The sequence below is a fragment of the Arachis hypogaea genome, chromosome 12 (assembly GCF_003086295.3).
Source record: "Arachis hypogaea cultivar Tifrunner chromosome 12, arahy.Tifrunner.gnm2.J5K5, whole genome shotgun sequence".
Taxonomy (NCBI): domain Eukaryota; kingdom Viridiplantae; phylum Streptophyta; class Magnoliopsida; order Fabales; family Fabaceae; genus Arachis; species Arachis hypogaea.
Window position 1 is genome coordinate 65,609,456 of NC_092047.1, and position 21,121 is coordinate 65,630,576.

Sequence of the window (21,121 nt, forward strand, 5' to 3'; positions counted from 1 at the left end):
ATGATATTATTGACTCTCTTAGTTAAGCTTACTTTGATTCTTGAACACAGCTTTCAGAGTTTTGGCTGTGACCCTAAGCACCTTGTTTTCCAGTATTACCACCAGATACAATAATGCCACACTCTTTTTTCTTTGGACCACGACTTTAACCGCTCAGTCTCAAGTTTTTCACTGGACACCTTCACGCCACAAGCACATGGTTAGGGATAGCTTGATTTAGCTGCTTAGGCCAGGATTTTATTCTTTTGGACCCTTCTATCCATTAATGCTCAAAGCCTTGGGTCCTTTTACCCTTTCCTTTTGGTTTAAAGGGTTACTGGCTTTTTCAATCTGCAATCCTTTTTCTGCATTTTTGGGCAGTAATGGATTTTTCTGCTTTTTATTAATTTTTTTGCCATTTTTCTTTCTTTTTCACATGCATAGTAAATTTTTTTTTCTTTTGTAACATGCTTTTTCTTTTTCTTTTTGCTGCTTTTTCTTGCTTTAAGAATCAATTTTTAGATTTTTTTTAGATTACCAATAATATTTTTCTTTTTTCCTTATTCTTTCAAGAGGCAACATTATAAAATTTCAACTTCAAATATGCACTGTTTAATCATACATTCAGAAAATAAAAGCAAATGACACCACATCAGAATAATTGAACTATTCTTATTTTCAACTTGAAATTCATGCATCTCTCAATTCTTTTCAAATAAAAATTTTATTTAAGCAAGGTGAGAGATATATGGAACATTTTACAGTTTTAAGACATCAATGCAAATGATCATGCAATTAGAACAAGAGAACAAATAAAACATAATAGAAAACAAAAAAATAATAAAGGAAATGAGGTAAAAGAGAATGAGTCCACCTTTAATGGTGGCGTCTAGTGCTCCTCCTTGAGGATCCAATGTAATGCTTGATCTCTTCTATGTCATCCCTTTTCCTTTGTTGCTCTTCCCTCATAGCCCTTTGGTCTTCCCTTTTGGCTCTTTGATCTTCTCTTATTTCATTGAGGGTGGTAGCGTGCCCTTGATGCTCCATCCTCAATTGCTCCATGTTAGTTCTTAACTCTCCAAGAGAAGTTTGCCATTGATCCCAATAACTTTGGGGAGAAAAGTACATCCCTTGAGGCATCTCAGGCATCTCATACTAAGTCGGCTGCACAGGCTCTTGTGCATACTCTCTGGTTTGCTCCATCCTCTTCTTAGTGATGGGCTTGTCCTCCCCAATGGAGGTATCTCCTTCTATGATAATTCTAGCTGAATTGCATAGGTGACAGATGAGGTGTGGGAATCCCGACCTTGCATTGGTGTGAGGCTTCTCAGCTACCTTGTACAATTCTTGAGGAATCACCTCATGTACTTTCACCTCACTTCCAATCATGATGCAATGGATCACGAGAGCTCTATCAATGGTCACTTCTGACCGATTGCTAGTAGGAATGATGGATCTTTGGATGAATTCCAACCATCCTCTAGCTATGGGTTTAAGGTCAACCCTTCTTAATAGAATGGGCTTGCCTTGGGAATCCCTTTTCTACTGTGCTCCTTCCACACAGATATCTGAGAGCGCTTGATCCAATCTTTGATCAAGTTGACTTTTCTAGTGTAAGGATGAGGATCTCCTTGCATTAGAGGCAAGTTGAGTGCCAACCTCACATTTTTTGGGCTAAAATCTAAGATTCTTCCTCAGACCATGGTGATCCAATTCCATGGATTTGGGTTCATACTAGTGTCATGGTTTTTAGTAACCCATGCATTAACATAGAACTCTTGCACCATGAGAATTCCAACATCCTGAATGAGATTGGTTAGGACTTCCCAACCTCTTCTCCAGATTTCTCTTTGGATTTCTAGATACTCATTCTTCTTGAGCATGAAAAGGACCTCAGAGATCACTTTCTTCTCAGCCACTACTTCATAGAAGTGGTCTTGGTGGGCTTTGGTGATGAATCTTTCCATCTCCCAAGATTTAGAGGGAGTGGCTACTGCCTTTCCTTTCCTCTTTCTAGAGGAGTCTCCAACCTTGGGTGTCATGAATGCTAATGGAAGGAAAAAATATATGCTTTTCCCATACCAAACTTAAAACTTTACTCATTCTCGAGCAAAAGTAAGCAAAGGAGAAGAATGGAGTAGAAGAAGAAGAAAATAGATGGATATAAAGGGAGAGAGAGCTTTTAGCCTTGTGGGTGTAGTAGGGTATGAGAGGTGTGTGTATGAAGGGTTATGAAGAGGGTTATTTATAGGAGTGGAAAAGGGTATAGGTTCGGCCATAGGGTGAGTTTTGGGTGGGAAATTTAACTTTGAAGTGGGTGGGGTTAGGTGAAAGATGTTGTGGGACCCACAGGTCTTGAGAGGTTAGGGAATCCAGATTCCCTGCTTCTCTGTATTGGCGTTTGAACGCAGCTTCCTAGCTGGCGTACAACTTTAACACTCTATCCAGAGTGTTCTATTTTCATTGCTGTAAATTTCTGTCTCTATTCTGAATACTACATATGATCATGACCCTAAAAGAAAAACAAAACAAAATAAAAGGAAATAAATAATTAATTAAGGTTGGGTTACCTCCCAACAAGCGCTCTTTTAACGTCATTAGCTTGACGGTTAGATCCTTACAGAGATGAGTTTGGGCTCAAATTTTTGCCCCTTACAGTGAACTTTCTTCTTTCCTCTCATGAATGAGCTCCACATGCTCTAGAGACAGGACACGACTCACTGTGTGTGGTAAGGCTGGCTTCTTAGTGAAGACAACTCTCATGCCAGGTAAGAAGCCTTCAGTTGGAACTTTCTTGTCCCTCCAGCCTTTAGGTACTTTCTTCTTAGTACCTTTATGCTTAGAGCTTGTTGAGGACTGCCCAACACCAAACTTAGGATTGATGTTTGGGGGCTCTGCAATGCTCTGCACAGAAAGAGAAGGTTAGAACAGTAGGTGTTGCACAGTTGTCTCTTTTCTTATCAGAGGGAAAATTGGGATTGGACATCTTAAATAAGATATAGTCCTCTCCTAATTGGAATACCATTTCTCCCTTAGCTATAATAATCATGGCTTTTAAAGTAGCTAAGAATGGTCTTCCAAGGATGACACAGTCATCCCCATCCTCTCCTATGTCCAAGACAATGAAGTTTGCAGGGATGTAGTAGTTTTCAACCTTTACCAGGACATCCTCTACTAAGCCATATGGCTTCTTCATTGTCTTGTCTGCCATCTCTAGTGAGATATTTGCAGATTTCACCTCAATGATGCCCAGTTTCTCCATTACAGAGAGTGGCATAAGGTTGATGCTTGACCCTAGTCACACAAAGCCTTTTCAAAGGTCATAGTGCCTATGGTGCAAGGAATCAGAAAGCGTCCAGGATCTGGAAACTTCTGAGGTAGCCTCTGCTGAACCAAAGCATGGAGTTCTTTGGAAAGCAGTGGAGGTTCTTCCTCCAATGGCCTCGTACCAAATAACTTGGCATTCAGCTTTATAAGAGCTCCTAGGTACCGAGAAACTTACTTTTCCATAGTGTCTTCATCATCATCCGAGGTTGAGTAGTTATCAGAACTCATGCACTCCAAAAGTGCATTCAAAGGAACCTCAATGGTCCTTTTGGATTCTTTTGGTTCTGGGCTAGAGTGTTCTTGAGTGGGATTTAGGCACTCAAAGGGTGTGCTTTGACTGGCATTCAACGCCAGCTCTGTGAGCTCTTTGTGCTTTGAACGCCCTTGCCGTCCACCCTGACTGGCGTTAAATGCCAATCCCTGTAGTATTCTGGGCGTTGAACACCCAGCAGGGATGTCCTTGCTGGCGTTCAACGCCAGCTTTCCTGGGTGAGTGGGCGTTGAACGCCCAGTGAGGGGTTCCTCACTGGCGTTCGACGCCAGAAAGCCTACCTGGTTGGGCGTTGAATGCCTAGTAAGGGGTTCCTCACTGGCGTTCAGCGCCAGAAAGCCTGGGTGTTTGGGCGTTGAACATCCAGCCAATGCTCCCTGGCTGGCGTTCAATGCCAGCTCTGCTGCCAGGATGGGCGTTGAACGCCCAGTGAGGGGTTTCTCACTGGCGTTCAATGCCAGGCTTGCTGCCAGATTGGGCGTTGAACGCCCAGTGAAGGCTTCTTCACTGGCATTCAACGCCTTCCCAATCTTCTTAGGTTTGGCCTCTACCTCCAGGGTTATGGCCTTGCACTCTTCTCTAGGATTAACCTCAGTATTACTAGGAAGAGTTTCAGGAGGAATTTCAGGGGATCCTCTTGCTCAGTTGACCAACTTGTACCTCCAAGTTTCTAATAGAGGACCTTGTTTCATTAATGAAACTATGAGTGGTCTTAGAGAGGCTGAAAACCAGAGTGACTAAGTCAGAAAGGCTCTGCTTAGAGGTTTTCATATTCCCTTGAGAAGATGGAAATGGTGGTTTGTTATTCAACCTGTTTTGGTTCATTCTACCTTGATTGCTATTGAAACCTTGCTGAGGTTTCTGTTGATCCTTCCATGAGAGGTTAGGATGGTTCCTCCATGAAGGGTTGTAGGTGTTTCTATAGGGTTCTCCCATGTAGTTCACCTCCTCCATGGTAGGTTGCTCAGGATCATAATCTTCTTCTTTAAGAGAAGTTTCCTGAGTACTACAAGCTGCAATTTGCATCCCAGTCAGATGCCGAGAGATCATGTTGACCTTTTGGGTCAAGATCTTATTCTGAGCCAATATAGCCTTCAGAGTTTCAACTTCATGAACTCCTTTCTTCTAAGAGATCCCATGGTTTACAGGATTTCTTTCAGAAGTATACATGAACTGGTTATTTGCAACTATTTCAATGGATTCTCTAGCTTCTGCAGGTGTTTTCTTCAAGTGGAGGGATCCACCTGCAGAGCTATCCAATGAAATTTTGGATATCTCAAACAGGCCATCATAGAACACGCCTATGATGGACCATTTTGAAAGCATGTTAGGAGGACATCTCCTGATCAGTTGCTTGTATCTTTCCCAAGCTTCATAGAGGGATTCACCTTCTCTTTGTCTGAAGGTTTAAACTTCCACTCTAATCTTGCTCATTCTTTGAGGAGGAAAGAACTTAGCCAGAAAAGCATTGACCATCTTTTCTCAAGAGTCAAGACTCTCTCTAAGTTGGGCATCCAACCATAGCTTAGCTCTATCTCTTACAGCAAAGGGAAAAAGCATAAGCTTGTAGACTTCAGGATTAACTCCATTAGTCTTTACAGTATCACAGATCTGTAAGAACTCAGCTAAAAACTAATATGGATCTTCCATTGGAAGTTCATGGAATTTGCAGTTCTGCTACAGAAGAGAGACTAACTGAGGCTTAAGCTGAAAATTGTTAGCTCCAATGGTAGGTACAGAGATGCTTCTGCCATAAAAGTCAGAGGTAGGCATGGTGAAGTCACCAAGGACCTTTCTTGGCTCCTCTTGAGGTTCGGCCATGTCCTCTGTTTCTTGTTCAAAACTTTCTGAAAGGTCTCTTCCAGAGTGTTGTGCTTTAGCTTGTTGTAAACGCCTCCTTAGAGTCTTTTCAGGTTCAGGATCAGGAGTAAAGAGGAGTTCTTTATCCCTATTCCTAGTCATAAACAAAAAAAAAGAAGAAAGAAAGGAAAGCACAAGAAAGCTTTTTGTTCCAATTGGCAAGAAGCTCCTCTTTAAAGTTAGATGTGAAGAAAGAAGATAGAGTAAAAGAGAAAAGTGAAGATGGAAGAAGGGGGAGGGATAGAATTCGAATGATATGAGTAGAGATGAGAAGAAAAGAAGTATAAATAGAAAAAATGAATAAGAATTAAAATATTTTTTTATTTTATTTGTTAATTAATTTTGAAAATTAAGTTAATTAATTTAAAAAGGATTTAAAATTGGTTATTGTATTTTTGAAAAAGAGAAGAGAGAAATATGAGGGAATTTTCGAAAATTAAGAAGAGATGAGAGTTGGTTAGGTAGTTTTGAAAAAGAAAAGAGAGAAGATAAGATTTAATTAAGGAAAGATTTGAATTTAAAATAAGATAGGAGATAAGATAAGAAAATATTTGAAATTGAAATTTGAAATTAGAAAAAGATAAGATAAGAAACTAAAAAGATTTGAAAAAGATTGAATTTTAAAAGATTTTAAAAAGATTTTAAAAAGATAAGATTTTGAAATTTGATTTTGAAAAAGATTTAATTTTAAAAATTGAAATTTCAATTCTTAAATTTTAAAATTTGAAAAAGATAAGATAAGATTTTAAATTTTGAAAAAGATGAGATTTTTAATTTTGGAAAGATTTGATTTTTGAAAACTTGAAGACTAAGATAAGATAAGATAAAAATTTTGAAATTGAAATCTGAATTTTTAATGCTAATTTCAAAAATTATGTTAAAAATTAAGTTAGAAAAGATATTTTTTTATTTTTGAATTTAATGATGAAAGAGAAAAACAAGTAAAAGATACAAAACTTAAAATTTTTAGATCTAGCACCCCTAATTTTAAAAAATTTTGGAGGAAAATACAAAGGGACACCAAACTTAAAAATTTTAAGATCAAAACACAAAAAAGACTCAAGAACACTTTGAAGACTAACAAGAACACAAAGAACAAAATTCAAAGACACAAAGAACAAAAGAACATAAAAAGAACACCAAACTTAAAATTTTTAGAAAACCAAACATATATTTTCGAAAATTGAAAGAAAAATAACAAGAAAACACCAAACTTAAAGACTTGACACAAGATTTAAACAAATAAAATATTTTTGAAACGTTTTTAGAAAAAAGGACTCAAAGAAAACGCAAGACTCAACAAGAACAAACACAAAAGACTCAAACTAAGAACAAAGATTAAACAAGAAAAATAAAAAATATTTTTGAAAAGGGTTTTTAAAATTTTTCAAAAAAAATAAGAAGAAGAAAACAAAAATTAAAAGACTCAAATAGGAATGATAAAGAAAAGGAAATAGAAACTACCTGATCTAGGGAGCAAGACAATCCTTCAGTTTGTCCAAACTCAATAATCCCCGGCAACGGCGCCAAAAACTTGGTGCGTACGAATCCCCACACCTTCGTACAGTAGTACCAGCAAGTGCACTGGGTCGTCCAAGTAATACCTGAGCGAGTCAGGGTCGATCCCACGAGGATTGTGGTTTGTAGCAAGCTATGGTTATCTTACAGGTCTTAATCAGGTAGATAAGAATATTGGCAGATAAATATTTATGAGATTATTATAATAGGGTGCTAATACTTTAAAGATAGAGTTGAGGATTGGAGTTGCTTTACCTTTCTGAATTAACCCTTTATTACTGCTCTCTTTGCTTATGAGTGATTTCTTCAATGGCAGGCTATATGTGATTGACACTAGTTTGAGCAGCTGCCAATACTCCTTCAGATCTGAACCCCAAGTTTAGTGCGGATCCATTCTGATTGAGGGTGAAGCTCGTGTAGTTTATTCTCCTTAATGATCATACTCAAAATACCACAGATAAGGTCAGATCTTCCGGATTAGAGAATGCTGCACCTTGGGTTCTAGCCTCTACCACAGAGACGCTAATCTCCCTGGAAATCGGCTGAACTGATGTCTCGAGAAGTCCCCAACGAAGTCGAGGATTAGCCGTCTGAGAGGCGTATATTCAAGCTGGTGGTTCATCATTGTCCGATGAAAGACGCACTCTGAACCCATGTAGAATGTGATAACCTTATGCCAGTTCAACATATTCATATTGATGAAGAACGAATATACATCTTAGAATTAATCAAACACGGATCGAAGAGAAACAGTAATTCTTTTATTAATTCATAGGACTCAACAAGGCTCCTCCCCTCAACCTAGGAGGTTTAGAAACTCATACTGATGTAAAACACACTGTAAATAGCATCCAGAGGTATGAATTACATAAACATAATCCCTTAAATACTAAAAAAATTAGTAAGGGTAAAATGGTCTTTTTAGTGCTAAAATCCACTTCTGGGTCCCACTTAGTGAGTGTTTGGGCTGAGCCTTTATGAGATCCACATGCTATGAAGTCTCTGGGGCATGGAACGCCAGCTAGGAGGTCCTCTTTGGGCGTTTGTACATTGGTCTTTGCTCTTTTGGGCACTGGACGCCTGGAAGGGGGCAGGAAGTGGCGTTGGACGCCAGTTTTGGGCCTTCTAATCCGAAGCAAAATATGGACTATTATATATTACTGGAAAGCTCTAGAAGTCATATTTCCATATCCGTTAAGGGCGCTCCATTTAGACTTCTGTAACTCTAGAAAAGCTCTTTCGAGTGTAGGCAGGTCAGATCCGGACAGCATCTGCAGTGCTTTCTCTGTCTCTGAATCAGACTTTTGCTCCATCTTCTCAATTTCAGCAAGAAAATACCTGAAATTGTTCAAAAACACAAAAACTCATAGTAGAATCCAAAAATATGAATTTAACACTAAAACTTATAAAAACTTAATAAAATTAAATAAAACTTACTAAAAACTATATGAAAATGATGCCAAAAAGCATATAAAATATCCGCTCATCATATCTCTAGTATCCTAGGAACTCATTTTTCAAGCCAAGATGTGAAAATCTACTTAAAATTACCAAGTGCCATTTTCACAAACACTTGGTGGGTATAAAACTAACACATGAGAAATTGCAAAGAAAAATGAAAACTATAACCAAATTATTCATAAAATTAATAATAAACATGCAATCAAGCAAATAGAAATCATAAAAGACAATTCATCAACCAAAACTTTAAGAAACAAAAATTGTATATATTAACAAAGTAACTTGAACCATAAAACAAAGTAGCAAGAGTAGTGAAATTAAAGAGGAAATTAAAGAGTACTTACAATTAGATAAGCAAAATCCAAGAGCACAATTGAAACTATAAAATGCTACAATGAACCCTAATTAAAAACCCTAAGAGAGCATTTTTTACACTACATTACTTCTACTCCTAAATTATATATGTAATGAAAATGAGCCCTCCTAAAACTAATACTAAGCTAATCTCCCCTCCTCCATTGATATGTGATGTTGTCCCCTTCATATAGCACTTTGATTCAGCTTCAGGAAGTCCAAAATTGGGCCAAGAGACCCCCAAAATTGCTTGCCACATGCTTCATTAATGAAGTCACGCGTAGGGACTTGTGCGTATGCACACTTGCTGATTTTTTCACCTGTGCGTACACACACTTGACTATGTGCTTCTCATTTGTTTTCTTCATCTGTTCTCCCTTTTTGCATGCTTCTTTCCACTTCTACCAACCCATTCTTGCCTAGTTGACTTGAAATCACTCACAAAACATATCATGGCATCGAATGGAATAAAAGTGGAATTAAATTGCTCAATTTATGCACAAAAATGTATGCTTTTACATTTAGGTTCGATTTAGAGATAAAACAGAAAAGTATGCTATTTTGGTGATTAAGTGTGAGTTTATGTGATGAAATCCATCCAATTTAAGCCAAAATTTACCGTCAAATATGGACTCATCAGCCATGCCCATGAAGTTGCAAAGTTTAGAATTAGGTTAACAAAGTTTAATTCTCCTAAGAACATGAGCACCTCCAAAACCTTAGACATTCACCACCATTGATATCTTCCAATTCAATAAGCACTGTTTGAAGCATTCAACTTTCAAGTTTCCAAGGATTCAAGCATTCTAAGATTTTTAAGAATCACCAATTCTAGGTTTTATTGATCTAATTAGTGGTTTAATTTGATATTTGCGTGCTCAGTCCTTTAATCCTCGTGGGAATGATATCCATTGACCGTGGTATTACTTGAACAATCCAGTGCTCTTGTCGGTATCCATGAGCTTCACTTTTCGCTCATTATCTTCCAAAGTTTTCTTTTTCCATTTCTAACTTACTAAAATGTTTAGTTCTAAAAAATAGCATTGGATTTCCTTCAAAGTTGTTTAAGGGAAGAAGGTATTCTCTATCTTTGACAATTCATTCCATGATTTTATGAACTATTTTTCAAGGTCCGACGTGTGAAGGGCGTGCAACCTTTTTTCTTCAATTAGAGAGTTGAGCCCATTTTTAGCCTGTATTGGGAGGAGGTCCTCAACATTATCAAATACAACCTTATGGATTTAGATGATGTGAAGGAGTGTGTAGTGGCCTTATTTTAGGAGTGTTGGGTCATGCTTCTAATCTTGAAATTAGAAAATTTTTTATAAGAAAGCCGAGCTTTGTTCGTACCAAACTAGATAGTTAACTATTTGTTAATGAACATTTTTTGTTATTTGTGTCCGAGTTATATAACCTGGGTTTCTTTTATTATTTTTATCTTTTGTAGCAAGGATGACCAATGGTTTGGATGCCTGACAGAGAGTTTGGCAGGCAAAGAAAAATGCAGCTACTCGGGCCATCCAGCTGAAGGAGGCCGGTAAGTTGGATGACACTTCTTCTCCTGCCAAGTTGGATTCATCCTCTTCTCAATCGGCTAGAATCATCCTTCCTTCTTATCCACCTTTGAATGTAGAGCTTCGACCTCGGACAATTCTACCTATACCCCCTTTATCGACTCTGGTTCTCGAAAACAAAAAAATCCATCCTCCGAGTTTGATAGTGCTTATGACCAGGGTTTCAACACAAGAATACATCCTTCCCACCTAGTTTGATAGTTTGATAGTGCCTTTCATCTCCAAGATTGCCCTGCAGTTGTTCAGGTTGGCTTTAATACCTCTTTGGGTGAGCATGAATCCTAGAAAATTCCTGACTTCCACTGTAAATGTGCACTTTGTGGGATTTAATTTCATCCCGTGCTGCCTTATCATCTTAAATACTTTGGTAAGGTCGGGCAGCAGATTGATTTCTTCCTTAGTCTCTATAAGCATGTCATCCACATTGAAATGTGTAATACCTTGATTTTTTTTTTAATTTTAAATAATGAGTTAATTAATATTTATTTATTTTTCTAAAATTAATTTAACCAGATTTTTATAATTTGAGTTTGATTAATTAGAACTTTTATATAAATTTTATAAGAATTAGGCCTTTTTTCATATTTATAATTATCTTTTCTTTAATTGAAAAATAATGAGAATTTGTTAATTTAATTTGAATAATTAAAATTTGGGGTTTAATACTTTAATTTTATGAACTAAAAGAAAATTAATCAGATTAGCTCTAATTTTTAAATTAGATCAGCTATTTGAAACTAATTAGCGAGTTTATAAAGATAGTATTCTGACAAAATAATTATATTGAATCGTATTTGGTTTTTAGTTACTACCGTACCCTCTAATTTTATCAAAATACATAAATTACCCCTAACTCTAATTTTGTTCTCACACTCACTCACTCACTCTTCTTCTCGCCGCCACCCACACACTCAGAAAAGAAGGACTAGAGATAGAAAGGGAGGGAGAGCTGCGAAGGGAGAAGAAAAAGAGGGGGAGGGTTCGAAGAGAGAAAGGAGCTCGTTGAGGAGAGAGAAACACGACGACCATAGAGAAAGGGGGGAAGAGACACGAACATGAAGGGGGCAAACCATTCTGTCACTGTGGAAGCTTCCACAGTTGTCGTTGATGCCAATCAAAGTCGCTATCACCGCTGTCGCAGAACGCGTGCAGAGGAGAGAAAAAGGGGATCCTCTACCACTGCCACGACCACTACTAAGTTGTTGCGTTGTCGTCGAGCTACTGTGCCATCGTAGGAGCTACTCGGAGTCGGCATTGCTGTCGCCATTGCTATGGAAGGAAGGCGTCGTTAAGCTACGCACCGTTGTTGGAGTCGTTCCATGCTAGCACTGTTGCTGGAGGTCTGGAGAGGAGGCTTGCCTAGTTCTGCCTCTGGTTTTGGTTTCTATAGTCCGCCGAAGCCACTGTTGCCATGGTCGTTGCTGTAGGAGGTGTTTGTGTTGAATGAAGCTGTCACCATTGAGCTGCTCCATCGCTGTTGTCGCTAGAGGTGGCTGCCAGAGCTACCGTTGTGCCATCTTGCCTTGTTCTTCATGGTGAGACTGAACTAGTTTTGTCTTTTTCACCATGATAATTTATTCTAATTTTGCTTAATACCATTTCACATTGATTTCAATTTTTGTCAAATAAACTGTTGTTGTTATGGTCATTGATGTCCCTGTGTTATTACTTGGAAATCATCGAGATTGTTGCTGCTGCTGCTGCTGTGAATTAAAAATAAAAGGGGGTTTGTTGTGTTTAATTTCTAGATTTTGACTAACTAGGGTAGGAGATGTGATAAAGAGCCAAAGTGGGTTCAGAATTTCACAAAATAGAATTGGCGTTGCAAGTATAATCCAAACCAATGATTGACTCTCAGTCAAAGTTTAATTTTATTTGTCACAATGCAAACCAATAATAACCGGGAGTTTGAAATCCCGGGTCGTCTCCGTCAGATCATGCAACTTAGGTGCACACTTCTGGTTGTGAAATAAGGGGGTTATGAAGTGTAAAACGTAAAATTAAAAGAACTAAGGAATAAAAGAACTAACAAATGATCAAAAAGGAAATTAATGCAATTAAAAAAGAAACAAGATCAAAACTTGGTGAAAATGCGATAATTGTATAAAAGAGCCTTGACTTGGGAATGAGAATTAAGGAATCCTATCATCGTCATAACCACAACTATGGCAATTATGATGAGTTAATTTTGCTTTGTCAACCCCTAACATCGAGGAGTAAGTCAAGCAAGCATAATTGACCTTAATCCACAAGTCCTAGCTAACTTACTAATTACTTAGTAAAAAGCTAGCGTCAATGGAAACAAGAATCAACTTACAACCCAAGAATTACCACTAAATGTCAGACATTATGACTCTAGTATCTTAGGAACTCATTTTTCAAGCCAATGTGTGAAAATCTACTCAAAATTTCCAAGTGGCATTTTCACAAACACTTGGTGGGTAAAAACAAAACATAGAAGATTACAAAGGAAAATGAAAACTATAACCAAACTATTCACAATATCAACAATAGACATTCAATCAATCAAGTATAAATCATAAAACATCAAATTTATCAACTAAAAATTCAAAAAATCAAAATTGTATATATTAACAAAATAACTTGAACTAGAAGAAAATGTAGCAAGAGTAGTGTAATTAAAAAAAAAATTAAAGAGTACTTACAATGAAATAAGCAAAATCCAAGATCAAAACTAAAACTATAAAATCATACAATGAAACCAAAATAAAATTCTAAGAGAGCATTTCCTAAACTACACTACTCCTACTCCTAATAATGTTTTCTAATGCAAAAGTGAGCTCCCAAGTGTCCTTTTTTTTATATGAAATGATCCCCTTGATATAGCACTCCAAATAAGCCTCAGCACTTCCAAAATTGGGGCAAAAAGCCCAAAAAATTGTGAGCCATGTGCTTCATTAATGAAGTCACGCACTGGGACTTGTGCGTATGCACAGGAAGTTGTGCATACGCACACTTGACTGTGTACTTCTCCTTTGTTTTCTTCATGAAATTTCCCATTTTGCATGCTTCCTTCCACTTCTACCAAACCATCCTTGCCTAATTGACCTCAAATCACTTAACAAAATATATCACAGCATCGAATGGAATTAAAGTGGAATTAAAATGATCAATTTAAGTACAAAAACACATGTTTTCACATTTAGGTTCAAATTAGAAAGAAATCACAAAAGTATGCTATTTTGGTGAATAAGTGTGAGTTTATGTGATGAAATTCGTCTAATTCAAGCAAAAAATTATCATAAAAATGAGATGGGGATGACTATCTCTATGGAGCTCCAACGTCTGGTGGTGTTGGGTGCTGTGGTGGCTGGTATACAATTAGATCTTGGATCGGCTCATCAATAACCTCCTCAGTTGCCTCTTCAGTTGTCGCCTCAGCTGCCTCCTCTTGTGCTGTTGGCTCAGACTCAAGATCGGGCTCAGGCACATATGTATCTACAGGAGATGAACTGGGGTCTCGTCCCTCAATCTTCGCCGCCACCCACTGAAAATGGCGTGCACTACGGCGCTCGTTGCGGCGGACTTCCTGAATAAGGTCCTGAACCAACTCGTAAATGGGCCGTGCTGCAGGTGCAGGAGCTGAAGGTGCTGGTGGTGCTGATGATGATGATGGCTCCGTGGTCTTCCTCTTCTTCTATGCCGGCTCCTGTCACTCCCCGAATGGCAAAAACTTCTGGCCACTCGAAAGGCTGGACATCCGTTCACCCGGCCTCCGCTGCACCCCAAATGCCATAGCTAATCTCATAACAAGTGATGGGACGGAAATATTGAACTTCTGATTTTTGTTCACCTTCCACATCGACTCTCTGATCAGGGGTAGAACAGAAATCTTCTTACGCTCCAAAATGGCCGAAAGAAGCACCGCCACTCGGACTCTGATATGGGTGGCATGAGTACTCGGCAGCAGATAATCATCAATGATCTGCTGCCAAATCCTCGCCTTATCATGAAGATCAGAGCATGCAATACTAATGGGAACCTTCTTTTCTCCTGAGCTGTACTCCTAGCGGGCCTCAGGTCGGCCAATCTTCTTCAGGACGGTGACTAGTGAGATGTTGCCCTTGATTACATCCGCCGCTATCTTTGGATATTCATCACGGCTAGGCGGGGTGTGAGAAAGCTACAGGAGGGCCTCGAACACATCAGTCAAGGTGTCTAACTGTACCCCATGGAGAAAAACTGTCTCAGCATCCACCTCCAGCAGATTTTCATAGAACTCTTTCTCCAAGTGTTCATTAATCTCCATTGGATCAAGCTCTATGAACTTTTACTGGTAATAATCAATCTGGCTATGTATAGCATTCGCATATCTCTCTGGAACATTCAATTTTCTTTCATAGTGGAAGGCCTTTTTCTCTAGCTTCTTGTATTAGTTTTGGGCCTCTCCGTTTGCAAAAGTGTCCAGCTAAGTACTTGGACGAACATCGGAGGAGCCGATGATGAAGCTAGCTCCTTGCCTTTACGGCGCATCCTGAAAAAGAAAGACGGGATACAACTCAGGATAAAAAGGTAAGTGGCACAATAAAGCAAAAGCGGGATTTATCAAAATTCAGAATTTAGAGCCAAGAATGTAAATAAATACTTAATTGAGGAAAACATTTTGAAAATGTTGTATGTTCAAGAGAAAGTAAGATTTTTCGCAATTAAGTAGCCTAAGTAGTAAATAAAAGAATAAATGCAATTGAAGCATAACCAACTTAGGTTAGAGCAATGAAAGTGAATTGAATTAGAAAAACTTGGTTATTGCAATTGTGCAATGAAAATACAAGATTCAACAAAAATTGGCACAAAGAAAATAACCAATTCAATACTACAAGAGTCTACTTATTCATGTCAAAATATAGAGAATAATCACATAAACACAAGTCTTGTTCCAAAAGCGGTAAACTTGATGAAAATCAAGTTAAATTGCTCAAAAACATCAAAGAACAAGTGACTATGTATGTGATCATTCATATTCAAACCAACATAAATCAGCAATTTCATTCAACTCACTTAACCAAACATGATATGTACTTCTGAAATCACACCAAATAAATTATCAAACTTGAAATTTTAAACCAATTTGGTGTTTGAACCAAAATAATAACTAAGTGCATATGAGAATTCAGTCCCAAACATCATCAAAAATAGCATAAAACTGCACAATCCTGCATTATAGTTCCTAAGGAAAATAGAATTTAAGACAAATGTTGGCCAAACATATGAATTAAATAAAAAATTTCACTCAGGCATTACATCGAACATGTGGTGTGCATAATATGTAAACAGAGATTTCAGCTCACAATTTAAGCAGCTATCAACCCAGAAAAATCAACCATGAAACATTTTGCAATCCAATAACAGATAATTACTATCCTAGTCCTATCCTAATTGAAAAAACCAGCATGAAAAAGCAGTTAAAATTAACTAAAGAGAGAACAGAAACAGGGGAGGGGAAAGCATGGAACTTGCGTTGGTGAGAGGAAGAAGAATGGGAGACAGGGGTAAGGTGGTGGTATTGCAGCAGCACAGAACTCGCCACTGCTAGGTCGTGGTCGGTTTGTGTCACCAGAGCTGAAGGGGACAACGACCTCGGGTGTAGGGGCAGTGAAGAGGGGTAGCGACAGTGTTGGGGAAAGAGAGAAGAATGGAGACAGAAGGGGGAAAGAGGGTAGGCGATGGTGGTCATCGGCGGTGGTGGCGTCGGACGGAGGGCTGGGGTTGGTGGGTTGCTTTGGGTTGGGAGGTAGGGGAAGAAGAAGAAAGAAAAGGGTTTAGAGGTTGAAGGCGCGATAAGGGTCCCCCTATCGAATTAACATTTGAAATGCACCTTGTGCGTACGCACAAGGAAGTGTGCGCACACTCCCGGCAGGAAGGTTGCTAATGAGTGTGCGTACGCACAGGGATGTGCGCATGCACATAAAGTTTTCTCCTTTTTTTTTCAAGAAAAAGGATGAAGTGTGCATGCGCTTACGGGCATGCGTACGCACAGAAGGCAAAAGGGATGGGGTTTAGACGCACAAGCAGGAACGCTCCCAGCAGAAGGGGTGATAATGGGTGTGTGTATGTGATAAATCCATATTTCATGGTATTTATTTGCTCTAATTGGGTGGATTTTATCAACTTTTCCTACACTTATTCAACGAAATAGCTTGGTTTTGTAAATTCTCCGGAAATTGTGCTCAAAAGTGAAAACATGCTTTTTAGGCCCTTATTTTCTAAATTTTATTCACTTTAATTCCATTTGATACCATGATGTGTGATGAGCGGATAATTTATACGCTTTTTGGCACTGTTTTTACATAGTTTTTAGTATGTTTTAGTTAGTTTTTACTATGTTTTTATTAGTATTTATGCAAAATTCACATTTCTGGACTTTACTATGAGTTTGTGTATTTTTATGTGATTTTAGGTATTTTCTGGCTGAAATTGAGGGACCTGAGCAAAAATTTGATTCAGAGGCTGAAAAAGGACTGTAGATGTCGGATTCTGACCTCCCTTCACTTGAAATAGATTTTCTGGAGCTACAGAAACCCAATTGGCGCGCTCTCAATTTCGTTGGAAAGTAGACATCCTGGGCTTTCCAGCAATATATAATAGTCCATACTTTGCCCGAGTTTTGATAACTCAAACTGGCGTTTGAACGCCCACTTTCTACCCTATTCTGGCATTAAACGCCAGAACTGGCATAAAAGCTGGAGTTAAACGCCCAAACTGGCACCAAAGCTGGCGTTTAACTCCAAGAAGAGTCTCTACATGTGAAAGCTTCAATGTTCAGTCCAAGCACACACCAAGTGAGCCCCGGAAGTGGATTTCTGCACTATCTGCACTTAGTTATTTATTTTCTGTAACCCTAGCTATTGGTTTAGTATAAAAACTACTTTTAGTGATTTATTTTATATCCTTGATCAGTTTTATGCTATCATAGATCTCATTGTACACGTTTGGAGGCTGGCCTCACGGCCATGCCTAGACCTTCATTACTTATGTATTTTCAACGGTGGAGTTTCTACACCCCATAGATTAAGGTGTGGAGCTCTGCTGTTCTTCATGAATTAATGCAAAGTACTATTGTTTTTCTATTCAATTTAATTCAAGCTTATTCTTATTATAAGATATTCATTCGCACACAAGAATATGATGAATGTGATGATTATGTGACACTCATCACCATTCTCACTTATGAACGCATGCCTGACAACCACTTCTGTTCTACATGAAAACAAGCTTGAATGCGTATCTCTTAGCCTCCATTCCGAAAGATCAGAGTCTTCGTGGTATAAGCTAGAATCAATTGGTAGCATTCTTGAGATCCGAAAAGTCTAAACCTTGTCTGTGGTATTCCGAGTAGGATCTGGGATGGGATGACTGTGACGAGCTTCAAACTCGCGAGTGTTGGACATAGTGACAGACGCAAAAGGATTAATGGATCTTATTCCAACATGAGTGAGAACCGACAGATGATTAGCCGTGCGGTGACAGCGCATTTGGACCATTTTCACTGAGAGGACGGACGGTAGCCATTGACAACAGTGATCCCCAACATACAGCTTGCCATGGAAAGGAGTATGAATGGTTGAATGAAGGCAGTAGGAAAGCAGAGATTCAGAAGGAGCAAAGCATCTCCATACGCTTATCTAAAATTCTCACCAATGAATTACATAAGTATCTCTATCTTATTTTATGTTCTATTTATATTTTAATTATCAAAACCTTATAACCGTTTGAATCTGCCTGACTGAGATTTACAAGATGACCATAGCTTACTTCAAGCCGACAATCTCCGTGGGATCGACCCTTACTCACGTAAGGTTTATTACTTGGATGACCCAGTGCACTTGCTGGTTAGTTGTGCGGAGTTGTGAAAAGGAGTTGAGATTACAATCGTGCGTACCAAGTTTTTGGCGCCGTTGAGATCACAATTTCGTGCACCAAGTTTTTGGCGCCGTTGCCGGGGATTGTTCGAGTTTGGACAACTGACGGTTCATCTTGTTGCTCAGATTAGATAATTTTATTTTATTTTTATTTTCAAAAAATTCACAAAAAAAAATTTATAAAATAAATAAATTATTCTATGTCTTCAGAATTTTTAAGAATGAATTCTAGAGTTCCATGATGATTTGTTAAAGTCTGGCTGGCTGTGAAGCCATGTCTAATCTTTTGGACTGAGGTTTCAACTTATCATCACAAGAGATTGTTGATTTCTATCAATCTTGCTATTGAATGTAATGATCTGCTAAAGCTTGGCTGGCCATTGGCCATGTCTAGTATTTTGGACCAAAGCTTTCACTGAAAGCTTGGCTGGCTAGTAAGCCATGTCTAATTCCTGGACCGGAGCTTTAGACTAACATTGCATGATTCCTGGAATTCTTATTAAAAATTTTGAATTTCCTTATTTTCTTTTTCAAAATTAATTTTCGAAAAATTCAAAAAAATTAATAAAATCATAAAACCAAAAATAATTTGATGTTTCTTATTTAAGTCTAGTGTCAATTTTTAAGTTTGGTATCAATTGCATCTTTTTAATTTCCTAAAAATTTTCGAAAATTCATGCATGTGTCCTTCATAATCTTCAAGTTGTTCTTGATGATTTTCTTTGTTTGATCTTTGCATTTTCATGTTTTGTATCTTTTCTTGTTTTTCATATGCATTTTCAATTTGTTAGTGTCTAAACACTGAAAATTTCTAAGTTTGGTATCTTGCACGTGTGTCTTTTCTTAAAAATTTTCAAAAATAAGTTCTTGGTGTTCATCTTGACATTCAAAGTGTTCTTGGTGTTTATCTTGACATTCAAAGTGTTCTTGCATGCATCATGTGTTTTGATCTTGAATTTTCATGTTTTGAGTCATTTTGATGTTTTTCTCTCTCCTCATTAAAAATTCAAAAATAAAAAAAATATTTTTCCCTTATTCTTCTCATAAATTTCGAAAATTTGGATTGACTTAGTCAAAATTTTTTAAAAAAAAATCTAGTTGTTTCTTATGAGTCAAATCAGATTTTCAATTTAAAAATTCTATCTTTTCAAAACCTTTTCAAAAATAAAATCTTTTTCATTTTTCTTTCATTTTTTTCGAAAATTTTAAAAATTGATTTTCAAAATCTTTTTCTTATTTTTTTTCATATTTTCCAAAATCTTTACTAACAATTAATGTGATTGATTCAAAAATTTAAGTTATTACTTGCCTAGTAAGAAAGGTTCAATCTTTGAATTTTAGAATCATATCTTTATGTTTCTTGTTGGTCAAGTAATCAACTTTATTTTCAAAAATCAAATCTTTTTAATTTCCTTTTCAAATCTTTTTCAAAATAAAATTTCAATCATATATTTTTCAAAATCAATTTCAAAATCGTTTCTAACTTCTTATCTTTTCAAAATCGATTTTCAAATCTTTTTCAATTAACCACTTAACTTTTTGTTTGATTTTAAAAGTTTACTATTTCAATCATATCTTTTTCAAAACCACCTAACTACTTTTCTCTCTACAATTTTCGAAAATCACTAACCACTTTCTCAAAAATCTTTTTAATTAAGTAATTTATTTAGTTTTCAAATTTTATTTTGTTTCTCTTTTTAATTTTCGAATTATAACTGTTTTTTTTAAATAAAAACAAAAATATTTTTCCTTTTATTTTTAATTATTTTCGAAAACTCTCCCTCTTATTTCTCTCTATTTATTTATTTATCTACTAACACTCCTCTTCTACTCATAATTTGAACCCCCTCTTTTTCTTTGTGTTCGAATTTTTCTCTTTTCCTTCTTCTATTCTTCTCTTCTTCTACTCACATAAAGGAATCTCTATACTGTGACATAGAGGATTCCTCTTCTTTTCTGTTCTCCTCTTTTTCATATGAGCAGGAACAGGGATAAAGACATTCTTATTGAAGATGATCCTGAACCTGAAAGGACTCTTAAGAGGAAACTAAGAGAAGCTAAAGCACAACCCTCTAGAGAGGACCTGACAGAAATTTTCGAAAAAGAAGGAGACATGGCCGAACCCAATAACAATGGTGGAGATGCAAGGAAGATGCTTGGTGACTTTATTGCACCCTCTTCTAACTTCTATGGAAGAAGCATCTCAATTCCTGCCATTGGAGGAAACAACTTTGAGCTTAAGCCTCAATTAGTTTCTCTAATGCAACATAATTGCAAGTTTCATGGAGTTCCATTGGAAGATCCCCATCAGTTCTTAGCTGAATTCTTGCAAATTTGTAACACTGTCAAGACTAATAGAGTTGATCCCGAGGTCTACAGGCTTATACTTTTCCTTTTTGCTATAAGAGACAGAGCTAGAACATGGTTGGATTCACAACCTAAGGAAAGCCTGAACTCTTGGGAAAGATTGGTCAGTGCTTTCCTGGCCAAATTCTTTCTACCTCAAAAGATGAGCAAGCTTAGAGTGGAAATCCAAACCTTCAGACAGAAGGAAGGTGAGTCCCTCTATGAAGCTTGGGAAAGATATAAGCAATTGATCAAAAGGTGTCTTTCTGACATGCTTCCAGAATGGAGCATCATATGTATATTCTATGATAGTCTGTCTGAGTTGTCAAAAATGTCATTGGACTATTCTGCAGGAGGATCTCTTCATCTGAAAACCCCTGCAGAAGCTCAAAAACTCATTGAAATGATTGCAAATAACCAGTTCATGTACAACTCTGAGAGGAGTCCTGTGAACAATGGGATGCCTCAGAAGAAGGGAGTTCTTGAAATTGATACTCTGAATGCCATATTGGCTCAGAATAAAATATTGACTCAGCAAGTCAATATGATTT

At 37.4% G+C, this 21,121-nt stretch overlaps 2 non-coding genes across 2 annotated transcripts; one reads left to right on the plus strand and one right to left on the minus strand.

Moving 5' to 3' along the window:
* The first annotated feature begins 4,898 nt into the window (after window positions 1-4,898).
* Window positions 4,899-5,005, plus strand: LOC112731750 (small nucleolar RNA R71). Its single transcript, XR_003167513.1, has one exon. It is a non-coding gene; the product is annotated as a small nucleolar RNA R71 (small nucleolar RNA).
* Window positions 5,006-20,739: 15,734 nt separating this feature from the next.
* Window positions 20,740-20,847, minus strand: LOC112731704 (small nucleolar RNA R71). Its single transcript, XR_003167470.1, has one exon. It is a non-coding gene; the product is annotated as a small nucleolar RNA R71 (small nucleolar RNA).
* Between the last annotated feature and the right edge of the window lie 274 nt (window positions 20,848-21,121).